At 39.7% G+C, this 14,551-nt stretch overlaps 1 pseudogene; it reads right to left on the minus strand.

The window, feature by feature from the left end:
* Positions 1-11,826: 11,826 nt before the first annotated feature.
* On the minus strand, positions 11,827-14,300 carry LOC128563340 (disks large-associated protein 5-like; annotated as a pseudogene).
* Positions 14,301-14,551: the final 251 nt, after the last annotated feature.

Genomic DNA, 14,551 nt, shown 5'->3' on the forward strand with positions numbered 1-14,551 from the left:
ACGAATAGGCTCGGTGCCCATAGCACAGTGGTTACAGTGCCAGCCATATACATCCAGACTGGTAGGTTCAAACCCAGCCCAGGCCAGCTAAACAACAAAGACAACTGCACAACAACAAAAAAAACAGCCAGGCGTTGTACTGGGCACCTGTAGTCCCAGCTACTTGGGAGGCTAAGGCAAGAGAATAGCTTAAGCCCAAGAGTTTGAGGTTGCTGTGAGCTGTGATCCCACTGCACTTTACTGAGGGTGACACAGTGAGACTGTCTCAAAAATATATATATATAGATAGATATATATTTATATATGTTAAATAAATAAATACTTGCAATTAAAGAAAGTACTGAGCAACCATTTATACATTCTAGCAATTCACATTCTCTAAATTTCATAAAACCACCCCTTAATGAACTCAATTTCCTTATAATTTTGCCATTTTGTTATTTTCAACAATAAGCTTTTTTGGTAAACAAAAAAGTGGTTTCTATATTGATATCAGGATCCCATCAGCTTTTCCGGGCAGCACCTGTAGCTCAGTGGCTAGGGTGTCAGCCACATACACTGAGGCTAGCAGGATTGAACCTAGTCCAGGCCAGATAAAACAATGGCAACAACAAAAAAAGCCGAAAGCCAAGAGTTCTGGCCGAAACCTGTAGTCCCAGCTACTAGGGAGGGAGCCTGAGGCAAGAGAATCACTTGAGTCCAAGAGTTTGAGGTTGCTGCGAGCTGTGACACCATAGCACTCTACCCAGGGTGACAATTTGAGACTCTGTCTTGGAAAAAAGAAAAGAAAAGAAAGAAAGAAATATGGTTTCTTTTGGGTGTGCCTTATAAAAAATCTTATATTCAAAATAAAATTTTAACTTTGAAAAATATAAGCAGAAATCATTCTTAAGCCTTCAAGCACATAAAACTCATCTTACAGAGGTTGGCAACCATCAGAATAAAGAAATAAAAAAAGAAAATGAAGACACAGGCTTGTGCTGCACCCCAAGGACTCAGAAAGATGTAAAACAAACTCAGGACGATGGCTGCCAAACACAAATTAAGTTAAAAGGGGAATTTCAGGCTCGGCGCCTGTGGCTCAAGTGGCTAAGGTGCCAGCCACATACACCTGAGCTGGCGGGTTCGAATCCAGCCTGGGCCCACCAAACAACAATGACGGCTGCAACGAAAAAATAGCCGGGCGTTGTGGCGGGTGCCTGTAGTCCCAGCTACTTGGGAGGCGGAGACAGGAGACTCCCTTGAGCCCAGGAGTTGGAGGTTGCTGTGAGCTGTGATGCCATGGCACTCTACCCAGGGCGACAGCTTTCTGTCTCAAAAAAAAGCGGGGGCGGGGGGGAATTTCAGGATATTTTTCTAAGGTATGAATTTATTTTTAACTTTTCACTGTGGAAAATTTTAGAAATACACAAAAGGTGACAGACGAGCATAATGAACCACATGTACTCGTTACCCTGCTTTAAAAATTACCATACCAACATTCTGGTATTGATGGCTCATTTATCCCTATTCTTCACTTTTTTTTTCTGGAGTATTTTAAAGCAATTTTAGACAACTTTGTGGTTTTGTTTTTTTAAATACATCAATGAGTATTGCTGGTAATATCTTTTTTTAAAAAACGTGAAATCATCTTAGAATGTCCATAAAGTCTTCGATTTGCTTCCAATCTACAGACAGAGCTTAATTCTTCTCTTGAATGTGTGTTGGACTAATGACTGTCTTTGAATTAACTGAATATGGTGGATGTGATGGTATGTGACTTCCAAGTCCAGGTCATAAAAGGCATTGCTAGTTCACTTGGATCATTCATTCCGGAAAAGCCAGTTGCCATGTTGAAAGGACAGCGAAGGCTATGTAGCCCACATGCAAGAAGGCTTTCTGCCAAGAACCACAAGAGTGAGTCATCTTGGAAGTGCATTCTCCTGCCCCAGTAAAGCTTTCATCATTGATGGTCTGTGCCTAGATCCATTAACTCATCAGAAGTTATACAGTGATTCTTCCAATTTTGTCATTCCTTTTGCAATTATGAGCTGTTGATTCTTCAATGAAGAAGTACTACTTTCCATCATTAGCTCTTTGGTACAAAGAAATTATGTTTCATACCAAACAAGGATAAATGTTTGATTCTTTGACTGATTGCAAGAATAATAAATCAGTAATCTAGTAACCTCTAAGGTATTTGATGAGTTGTTCTATTTTTTTTTTTTTTGAAGAGTCCATGTGAACTCAAGGGTCTTTATATATTAATGTGTTCTAACCCACTCCAATACTCTTTCTCCATGTTCTAATTGTCCAATCTTTGCTCAACTAAAGCTCCAATAAATTCAGCTCTTTTGCAGTTTTGATAAACCTTCAGTAATTGCAGATCGCTTCTGTGTGAAAATTTAAGCAAGATGTCTTGAGATAATCTAGTACATTGCTTGCCCAGAAGCTGAAATGACCGTTTTCCAGGAACTCTGGTTCCCTTGAGAGGAAAATGGTATTGAGAGATCACAACTTGAATGCTGGGGTTGTTGATTGCTACTTATTTGTTACTGCTTTTAGGCATTTCCAGGAGAGAACACTAATACATACGGTTTGAAAATGTAAAAAAAAGAAAAAAATTATGATTCCACGTTATGTTTCAAAATGAAGCAAAAATTATAGGATTTTCACTTAAAATCTTTGATTTCATATTTGTTTCTCTTTCCTCTTCTGCCTAATATCTTGGTTCCCATGACATTAACATAATTCCAGGATAACAACTTTATATAACTTACTATCGAATGCCATATAAAACTTCTTTGAAGGTTTTTGTTTTTGTCTTTGGCATATAAACCCATGAGATATAGTCAAAATCTTATTATTCTAATGATTAATTATTCTCTAAGTATTTACAACAAAAATCAAAATATAGTTAGGTTATTTTTTCCTTTAGTTTATTTTCCATTGTTAGAGGTCTCTTTGTTATTGCATTTTAATTTTTGTTTTTAAATCATGTAAAACAAGGGCTGGGCCCAGTGGCTCATGCCTGTAATCCCAGCACTTGGAAGGCTGAGGTGGGTGGATTGCCTGAGCTTACAGGTTCCAGACCAGACTGAGCCAGTGCAAGACCCTGCCTCTAAAATATAGCCAGGCGTTGGGAAGCTGAGGCCAGAGAATCACTTGAACCCAAGAGTTTGAGGTTGCTGTGAGGTAAGACGCCACAGCACTCTACCAAGGGTGACCAAGTGAAACTCTGTCTCAAACATACATAAATACATAAATTATGTAAAACAAATACATGGTTCCAAAGTCAAAACAATGAACAAGATTCACTCAGGGACATTTAACTTCCACTTCTGTTGGGTCCCCTAGCCTCTCCCTCCTCAAAGTCCCAGTTTTGATTTATTCCTTCATCATCTCCTCAGTAGAGTGCTGTGACGTCACAGCTCACAGCAACCTCCAGCTCTTGGGCTTCGGGAATTCTCTTGCCTCAGCTTCCCAAATAGCTGGGACTACACGTGCCTGCCACAACATCCAGCTATTTTTTGTTGCAGTTTGGCCAGGACTGTGTTTGAACCCACCACTCTCGTTATATGGGGCTGGTGCTTCCCTGAACATACATCATTTTATGTGCAGTTTATCTTTGGGATAGATTCCTAGAAATGTAATTTCTTGGTCCAAGTGAAATACATACAGTTTTCCTAAATGTTACCAAATTTCCATTGACATGGATTTCCATTTGGCATTCCTACCAGCAAAATGTAAGAATGCCTGTTTCCCCAGCAAGGCTTAACCAAACAGACATTCTTACCTATTTCTGGATTTTTACATTAAGACTTACATTTGCTATCCCCAATGCTTTTCAAGATTTCTGTTACATACAATGTAGTTCACTGTTACTAAATCATATACAACACACTTTAAGATAGACTGCAAATGGCTTTTCAATAAAAATCCATTTTCAGTGTCAAATAATTAATTCATTAAAACATAGGTACCATTGGGCATTCAGTCTGGTATCTCGTCTTTTATAAGAAAGGAGTAGACCTGCGGATCTTTTACTTCTTTGTGCCTTGATTCCTTGAAGGAATGACTGTCTTAACGATTCAACTAAGGGCTCTACAGAACTCCAACCCAAGTTCAAGTGTCATCACTAGCATAGTTTGATTTTTCTTAAAGTCTTTCTGCCACTTCATATTAATTAATTTTCTCAGTCAGATCATACCTGACACTTCACTTATCTCTCATTCTCTTCTTTATGTGGCATTACTAAGCAATTATCAAAATTTCTTACAGATTTATCATTAGAAGAGCTTTTGCACACGGCTCATTTTTTAACCCTATTCCCACTCGAGTCCCGGTGCTCATTATCTAACGCCATGACTGGTGGGAATACTCTCTTAACCAGCCTCCCACTCTCTACTTGGTCTCTCCTCTCTGCAGTGCCTACTACAGGGTATTCTAAAAGTCTCCACACATAGGAAAAACTTTAACACAACAGATCCCTTAGACTGTGTTCTCCAGGAGTAAGGGAGAAGACTGTGTATGTTACAAAGAGGTGGCCATAGAGAACACATAACACAAAATATTTTGTAATTTTTTTCTACATATCTATATCTATCTTTCTTTAATTCAAATGGAGTAAAAAAGGGAAATTAGAGGCTCAGCACCTGTAGCTCAGCAGCTAGGGCGCCAGCCACATACACTGGAGCTGGCGGTTCGAACCCAGTGCAGGCCTGCCAAATAATAACTACAACAAGAAAAGAAAAAACAAAACCAGCCAGGCATTGTGGCAGGCGCCTGTAATCCCAGCTTCTTAGGAGGCTGAGGCAAGAGAATCACTTAAGTCCGAGAGTTGCAGGTTGCTGTGAGCTGTGACAGTATAGCACTCTACCAAGGACAATATAGTGAGACTCTGATGCAAAATAAAAAATAAAATAAAATAATGGGAAATTAGACAAATTGATATCCTTAAAGCCTAAAAGAGGATATTTTTACAATCCTAGTATCTGCTACCCTTAAATTAAATGCCAATGATGGCATGTATAAGGATTTTTGCAAAGTACAATAAACTTTACACACAGTGGAACAGACTATTATGTGACATTTTTCAGCAATATGATTACTAGAATCTGTCTCATTACAATAGCAAAAATATTTTCAGCATGTACCAAAGAAATGCTTGAACTATGTATCTTACTATGTAGAACAAAATTATATAAAATTATATATATATATATATATATATATATCGATCCATCTATCTTGGGCTCGGTCCCTGTAGCTCAGAGGTTAGGGCACCAGCCACATACACTGGAGCTGGCATGTTCAAATCCAGCCTAGGCCCGCCAAACAACAATGACAACTACAACCAAAAAATAGCTTGGTGTTGTGTCAGGCGCCTATAGTCCCAGCTACTTGGGAGGCTAAGAAAATCGCTTAAGCCCAAGAGTTTGAGGTTGCTGTGAGCTGTGACACCATAGCACTCTACCCAGGGTGACAATTTGAGACTGTGTCTTGGAAAAAAGAAAAGAAAAGAAAGAAAGAAATATGGTTTCCTTTGGATGTGCCTTATAAAAAATCTTATATTCAAAATAAAATTTTAACTTTGAAAAATATAAGCAGAAATCATTCTTAAGCCTTCAAGCACATAAAACTCATCTTACAGAGGTTGGCAACCATCAGAATAAAGAAATAAAAAAAGAAAATGAAGACACAGGCTTGTGCTGCACCCCAAGGACTCAGAAAGATGTAAAACAAACTCAGGACGATGGCTGCCAAACACAAATTAAGTTAAAAGGGGAATTTCAGGCTCGGCGCCTGTGGCTCAAGAGGCTAAGGTGCCAGCCACATACACCTGAGCTGGAGGGTTCGAATCCAGCCTGAGCCCGCCAAACAACAATGAAGGCTGCAACCAAAAAATAGCCGGGCGTTGTGGCGGGTGCCTGTAGTCCCAGCTACTTGGGAGGCGGAGACAGGAGACTCCCTTGAGCCCAGGAGTTGGAGGTTGCTGTGAGCTGTGATGCCATGGCCCTCTACCCAGGGCGACAGCTTTCTGTCTCAAACAAAAGGGGGAGGGGGATTTCAGGATATTTTTCTAAGGTATGCATTTATTTTTAACTTTTCACTGTGGAAAATTTTAGAAATACACAAAAGGTGACAGACGAGCATAATGAACCACATGCATTCATTACCCTGCTTTAAAAATTACCATACCAACATTCTGGTATTGCTGGCTCATTTATCCCTATTCTTCACTTTTTTTCTGGAGTATTTTAAAGCAATTTTAGACAACTTTGTGGTTTTGTTTTTTTAAATACATCAATGTGTTGCCAGTAATATCTTTTTTTAAAAAACGTGAGATCTTGTGGCGGGCGCCTGTAGTCCCAGCTACTCGGGAGGCTGAGGCAAGAGAATCGCTTAAGCCCAGGAGTTGGAGGTTGCTGTGAGCTGTGTGAGGTCACGGCACTCTACCGAGGACCATAAAGTGAGACTCTTTCTCTACAAAAAAAAAAAAAAAACGTGAGATCATCTTACAATGTCCATAAAGTCTTCGATTTGCCTCCAATCTACAGACAGAGCTTAATTCTTCTCTTGAATGTGTGTTGGACTAATGACTACCTTCGAATTAACTGAATATGGTGGATGTGATGGTATGTGACTTCCAAGTCCAGGTCATAAAAGGCATTGCTAGTTCACTTGGATCATTCATTCCGAAAAGCCAGTTGCCATGTTGAAAGGACACCAAAGGCTAAGTAGCCCACATGGAAGAAGGCTTTCTGCCAAGAACCACAAGAGTGAGTCATCTTGGAAGTGGATTCTCCTGCCCCAGTAAAGCTTTCATCATTGATGGTCTGTGCCTAGATCCATTAACTCATCAGAAGTTATACCGTGATTCTTCCCATTTTGTCATTCCTTTTGCAATTATGAGCTGTTGATTCTTCTATGAAGAAGTACTACTTTCCATCATTAGCTCTTTGGTACAAAGAAATTATGTTTCATACCAAACAAGGATAAATGTTTGATTCTTTGACTGATTGCAAGAATAATAAATCAGTAATCTAGTAACCTCTAAGGTATTTGATGAGTTGTTCTATTTTTTTTTTTTTGAAGAGTCCATGTGAACTCAAGGGTCTTTATATATTAATGTGTTCTAACCCACTCCAATACTCTTTCTCCATGTTCTAATTGTCCAATCTTTGCTCAACTAAAGCTCCCATAAATTCAGCTCTTTTGTAGTTTTGATAAACCTTCAGTAATTGCAGCTCGCTTCTGTGTGAAAATTTAAGGCAAGATGTCTTGAGATAATCTTGTACATTGCTTGCCCAGAAGCTGAAATGACCGTTTTCCAGGAACTCTGGTTCCCTTGAGAGGAAAATGGTATTGAGAGATCACAACTTGAATGCTGGGGTTGTTGATTGCTACTTATTTGTTGCTGCTTTTAGGCATTTCCAGGAGAGAACACTAATACATACGGTTTGAAAATGTAAACAAAAGAAAAAAATTATGATTCCACGTTAAGTTTCAAAATGAAGCAGAAATTATAGGATTTTCACTTAAAATCTTCGGTTTCATATTTGTTTCTCTTTCCTCTTCTGCTTAAAATCTTGGTTCCCATGACATTAACATAATTCCAGAATAACAACTTTATATAACTTACTATCGAATGCCATATAAAACTTCTTTGAAGGTTTTTGTTTTTGTCTTTGGCATATAAACCCATGAGATATAGTCAAAATCTTATTATTCTAATGATTAATTATTCTCTAAGTATTTACAACAAAAATCAAAATATAGTTAGGTTATTTTTTCCTTTAGTTTATTTTCCATTGTTAGAGGTCTCTTTGTTATTGCATTTTAATTTTTTTTTTAAATCATGTAAAACGGGCTGGGCCCAGTGGCTCATGCCTGTAATCCCAGCACTTGGAAGGCTGAGGTGGGTGGATTGCCTGAGCTTACAGGTTCCAGACCAGACTGAGCCAGTGCAAGACCCTGCATCTAAAATATAGCCGGCGTTGGGAAGCTGAGGCCAGAGGATCACTTGAACCCAAGAGTTTGAGGTTGCTGTGAGGTAAGACGCCACAGCACTCTACCAAGGGTGACCAAGTGAAACTCTGTCTCAAACATACATACATAAATTATGTAAAACAAATACATGGTTCCAAAGTCAAAACAATGAACAAGATTCACTCAGGGACATTTAACTTCCACCTCTGTTGCGTCCCCTAGCCTCTCCCTCCTCAAAGTCCCAGTTTTGATTTATTCTTTCATCATCTCCTCGGTAGAGTGCTGTGACGTCACAGCTCACAGCAACCTCCAGCTCTTGGGCTTCGGGGATTCTCTTGCCTCAGCTTCCCAAGTAGCTGGGACTACACGTGCCCGCCATAACACCCAGCTACTTTTTGTTGCAGTTTGGCCAGGACCGTGTTTGAACCCGCCACTCTCGGTATATGGGGCTGGTGCTTCCCTGAACATACATCATTTTATGTGCAGTTTATCTTTGGGATAGATTCCTAGAAATGTAATTTCTTGGTCCAAGTGAAATACATACAGTTTTCCTAAATGTTACCAAATTTCCATCGACATGGATTTCCATTTGGCATTCCTACCGGCAAAATGTAAGAATGCCTGTTTCCCCAGCAAGGCTTAACCAAACAGACATTCTTACCTATTTCTGGATTTTTACGTTAAGACTTACATTTGCTATCCCCAATGCTTTTCAAGATTTCTGTTACATACAATGTAGTTCACTGTTACTAAATCATATACAGCACACTTTAAGATAGATTGCAAATGGCTTTTCAATAAAAATCCATTTTTAGTGTCAAATAATTAATTCATTAAAACATAGGTACCATTGGGCATTCAGTCAGGTATCTTATCTTTTATAAGAAAGGAGTAGAGCTGCGGATCTTTTACTTCTTTGTGCCTTCATTCCTTGAAGTAATGATTGTCTTAACGATTCAACTAAGGGCTCTACAGAACTCCAACCCAAGTTCAAGTGTCATCACTAGCATCGTTTGATTCTTCTTAAAGTCTTTCTGCCACTTCATACTAATTAATTTTCTCAGTCAGATCATACCTGACACTTCACTTATCTCTCATTCTCTTCTTTATGTGGCATTACTAAGCAATCATCAAAATTTCTTACAGATTTATCATTAGAAGAGCTTTTGCACACGGCTCATTTTTTAACCCTATTCCCACTAGAGTCTCCATGCTCATTATCTAATGCCGTGACTGGTGGGAATACTCTCTTAACCAGACTCCCACTCTCTACTTGGTCTCTCCTCTCTGCAGTGCCTACTACAGGGTATTCTAAAAGTGTCCACACACAGGAAAAACTTTAACACAACAGATCCCTTAGACTGTGTTCTCCAGGAGTAAGGGAGAAGACTGTGTATGTTACAAAGAGGTGGCCATAGAGAACACATAGAGAATATTTTGTAATTTTTTCTACATATGTATATCTATCTTTCTTTAATTTAAATTGAGTAAAAAAGGGAAATTAGAGGCTCAGCACCTGTAGCTCAGCAGCTAGGGCGCCAGCCACATACACTGGAGCTGGCGGTTGGAACCCAGTGCAGACCTGCCAAATAATAACTACAACAAGAAAAGAAAAAACAAAACCAGCCAGGCATTGTGGCAGGCGCCTGTAATCCCAGCTTTTTAGGAGGCTGAGGCAAGAGAATCACTTAAGTCCAAGAGTTGGAGGTTGCTGTGAGCTGTGACAGTATAGCACTCTACCAAGGACAATATAGTGAGACTCTGATGCAAAATAAAAAATAAAATAAAATAATGGGAAATTAGACAAATTGATATCCTTAAAGCCTAAAAGAGGATATTTTTACAATCCTAGTATCTGCTACCCTTAAATTAAATGCCAATGATGGCATGTATAAGGATTTTTGCAAAGTACAATAAACTTTATACACAGTGGAACAGACTATTATGTGACATTTTTCAGAAATATGATTACTAGAATCTGTCTCATTACAATAGCAAAAATATTTTCAGCATGTACCAAAGAAATGCTTGAAGTATGTATCTTACTATGTAGAACAAAATTATATATATATATCGATCCATCTATCTTGGGCTCGGTCCCTGTAGCTCAGAGGTTAGGACACCAGCCACATACACGGGAGCTGGCATGTTAGAATCCAACCTAGGCCCGCCAAACAACAATGACAACTACAACCAAAAAATAGCTTGGTGTTGTGGCAGGCGCCTATAGTCCCAGCTACTTGGGAGGCTAAGAAAATCGCTTAAGCCCAAGAGTTGGAGGTTGCTGTGAGCTGTGATGCCACAGCACTCTACCGAGGGTGACAAAATAAAACTCTGCCCCCCCACCCAAAAAAAATATATATATACATATGTATATAGGTTCAGTGCCCATAGCTCAGTGGCTAGGGTACAATGGGGCTGGCAGGTTCGAACCCAGCCTGGGCCTGCTAAACAACAATGACAACTACAACAAAAAAATAGTCCCAGCTACTTTGGGAGGCTGAGGCAAGAGAATTGCTTAAGCCCACGAGCTTGAGGTTGCTGTGAGCTATGACTCCACAGCATGCTACCGAGGGTGACATAGCAAGACTCTGTCTCAAAAAAAAAATAAATAAATAAAAAGTTTCTAAATGTAAAAATAAATTCCTTTTCTGGCATTGTTTAAAGTTAGAAAAGTACCCCTAAGTTAGCGATTGCTAAATTTATCTGAGGCAAGATTGCTTGAGTTTAACTTCCAAAGCTGCCATTTACCCTGTGTGTGTGACCCTGAGCAAAATAATGAACCTAACTGTGCCTCAGTTTCCTTATCTAATAATGACAACAATACCTACCTTATAGGCTTGTTGTAAGGATTGAATAAATTAAAACACCTGGCACACAGTAAGCACATTCCAGAAGCAGTATTTTCATAAAGCACAAGATCAATTAGTTTTCTAAAGTCCTGCACTATGACACAGTCCAATGAATATGCTCATGACTTCTTCAAACCTGAACTACCACTTAATTCCTGGTCTATAAAGTTACAGCTTACCTGGATCAAAATTATCACCAAATATTCTCTTGGCAGGAATCTTCAGGGCCATAGCAGGAAACTGCTTCTTTAACTAAAAAAAATTTAAAATAACATTACAAATTACAAATAATTTTGCAAGTGGTCAAGTTATGCATGCACCAAAACCAAATATAACCTGATTTTGAAGAAAACCCATTCTAAAACACTTTTAAACAGATGCCCACCCAGTGTACAGTATTAAGTTATACCAGTAAACCACACACTGACTAAGCATCTTTATTTGCCCCAATAAAACACTTGGTATCTCTGTTGCCTTGTATCAGTTACTTAACATCTCTGAGCCTCAGTTTTCTGGCCTGTGAAATGGAAGTAATTTTAGCAATTCCTTTACAGATTTATTGTGAGACTTAGAGGAGATTGGATGTTAAGTGCTTGGACGAGAATCTGATGTGTAAGTACATGTTACTCACCATTTATTACCTCAAGAGGAGATGTGATCTTTTGTGTTCCCTCTACATGAACAGATTAACAATAGTTTTCTTTCTTTTCTTTCTTTTTTTTTTTCTTTTGTTTTTTTGAGACAGAGCCTCAAGCTGTTGCACTGGGTAGAGTGCCATGGCATCACAGTTCACAGCAACTTCCAGCTCCTGGGCTTAGGTGATTCTCTTGCCTCAGCCTCCCAAGTAGCTGGGACTACAGGTGCCCACCACAGTGCCTGGATAGTTTTTGGTTATAGATGTCATTGTTTGGCGGGCCCGGGCTGGATTCCAACCTGCCAGCTCTGGTGTATGTGGCTGGCACTGGCCGCTTAAGCTAGAGGTCCTGGGCCAACAACAGTTTTCTTAAAAAGCTGATGTATTGACAGCTGCCCACGCCCGATGGGCTCCAGGTAGGGTCTCCAGTCCGGGTCGGAGTCCGGGGCTCCACGTCCTGCCCCCTCCAGCGCCCAGGCCAACGGGAGGCATTAGAGGTGAAAAGGAGATCAGGTCACCACCAAGGGAAATGTATCCGGAATGTTCTCAATGTCTGCCCTCTGGCTGAGTGAATGGATTGCTGCAGTTCAGGCCTGTTGAATCAACAAGGCATTCAGTAGTGAGACTTTTATTATCAAATAGTACTGACGGAGGAAGTTTAGTTTCCTCTTCTGGTGAGAGGCTATTCTGTGATGGTTTAATTTTTTCAGGGCTACTCATCAAAACATCGTGTGATATAATTGAAGAATTAGCTCCATTCCTTCCACAACATCTGAAATTTCTTCTTTTTTGTTAATATTATCTGCTACTCCACCAGCAAGAAGAGGCAAACTCAATTCTTTCAATGGGTAAGTAATGCACGCCAAAGTTTACCTTATTTTCATCATGTTTCGCTTCGATTAAATCTTGTGATCCAGGACACTGAGCATCTTCTCCTAGGTTGCTCTGGCTTTCAGGAGTATTTTCGAACAAAGTCTTCTTATCATCGTGTTCATTTTTGGTACTCCAAGGACTGGAACTCTCTGGTGATGCAGTTTGTCCTAGGAGGCCCACCGCACCCCTGCTCTGAGACGCAGCTTTGCTGACAGACTTTGGTGTTCAACGTCTTTTGAGAAGGATGTTCAAAAGAAATGGAAAGTCTTGAAAATGATATAACGGGACTTTCAACCCTGAAAAATCCAGCATCAAACACTATTTTATCAATCTCCTTTGGCATCCTAGAGGCTGCTGCCTCCGCATGTTCTCCCAGCTTCGTCTTCTCTCTCTCTGCACTTTTTATGACAGCCAAGCGATTTCTAGCTGCAATTCTTCCACCATCATGTGGAAGAATTTGTTTTGGTTTATTCACCATACTTGAGATGACTTTTTTCCTGAAGACTAAAATGCTTGCATTACTATTGTTTTGCCACCCAGATTCTTCAAGTCTGGTCAGATTGTTGAATTTTTGCTTTACATCTTCTATCTGAAAACGAATCATATCCCAGAACCTGTCCAGATCTGTGTGAGTAATCTCCTTTTCACCTTGTTTATATATACAATCAATCACTAGTCCTTCAAATTGTTTGACCCTTTCTTTCATAAGGAGTCTTGTTGGACCAACTGCTGTGCAAATACGATCTTTAGCATCATCTGGAATGTCCGATCTCAGCTTCTTCTCCCCCTGAAGGCAACTTGACATTGTTAATTTCTCAGTTTCTGACTGGAGGATATTTCTGAAATATGGTACATATCTGTCCTTCCTTCATTTCAAGTGATGGGACCTCTGTTACTGGAAGGCCATTTGACTTTTTAATAGATTTATTATGATTTAAGACCTGTTCTTCATTCCAAACTGTTAGAGAACCCAAAGGATGTTGTATTTATTTGAATCTTCCTGTACTAACTCAGTAGCCGACATTTTACATTTTAGCACCAAAATATCTTTTGTTGCTTCTTGAGTCTTACAATCTTCTATTTTGCAAGGGGTCCAGGTGTAACTGGGTGTCGAGAAATCGTCAGCACTTCTGGGAGTCATGGGTGTGACTTGATAGGTCTTCAGACCATCCAGGGGCTTTGCAGGTTTTGTTTCTTTTTGGGGGGCGGGTCTTCCTTTATTTGGTGCCTTTCTTCCTGGTTCACTGTCACCAGTGGCTCTTGAGAATGGCTTTCTTGCTGTGCTGGATGAGACTGCTCCAGCAACCTGCTTTGCTGCTTGAGCAGCAGATCAAGTCATTCTCACCGACGTGGGCACTACAGGCTGTCCAACTTTTCCCTCTTTGTCCAACACTTTGTTTTCAGAAGTTTGTCTTTGACCAGGTCATACTGCTGGTCATACTCCCATTATTGGGAGTGATGTTCGAGCAGTACGAGTGAGCCTCCTAGGACAAACCAAACAGGTCTTTGGCCTTTGACCTTGTAATCCATACAGGAGAAGTCTTTTGTGGCCCAGCTTTCATAGCATTCAGGTTTGATGAAAGGAAACCAGGCATATCAGGTCTATAAAAACCCACTTTAAACGCTTCTCATTTAGCTTTCTCTTTCTCTGTGCTTTCAATTTTTGTAGTTACTTTTCTTCTTTGTATTTTTGGAGCGTTTGTTTTCGTTGGTCACACAGAACAGTTTTTATTGACCTTGGCTTGGCGTTTTCTAGAGCAAGCTCTTGAGATGTCTCATCTAATTCAACAAGAATTCTACCTTCCAAGGTTGGAATGCTGACATCTTTCAAACCAAAGAGTCGGTTTTGTTCATATTCCTCATGTCTGTTTTTGTTTCTCAGACAGTGATTTCCTTTGAGCAAGTTTAGTCCTAATCATTTCAGTACTGAAATCCTTTCTGAACCGACTGGCAAAATGTGATGAAGACATTCTGAAGCACCTCCTAGCGTGAACCTCAAGTGAATCAAAAGTTAAGGAACCCTGGAAGTGGACGCACACCACCGCCTCCAAGGCTCGCCTCCATACAACTAAATTTCCTGCACTGAGCCCATCTTTGGATTTTTAAATAATGCTTTCTGAGTATTGTATATAAAATTTTAGAAGTGAAATTTCTGTGCCAATGGATATAGAGACATTGCTTTAAATTTTTGCTAAATATTGAAAAAAAAAGCTGATGGATT

The sequence above is a fragment of the Nycticebus coucang genome, chromosome 13, assembly GCF_027406575.1.
Source record: "Nycticebus coucang isolate mNycCou1 chromosome 13, mNycCou1.pri, whole genome shotgun sequence".
In the NCBI taxonomy this organism is placed as follows: Eukaryota; Metazoa; Chordata; class Mammalia; order Primates; family Lorisidae; genus Nycticebus; species Nycticebus coucang.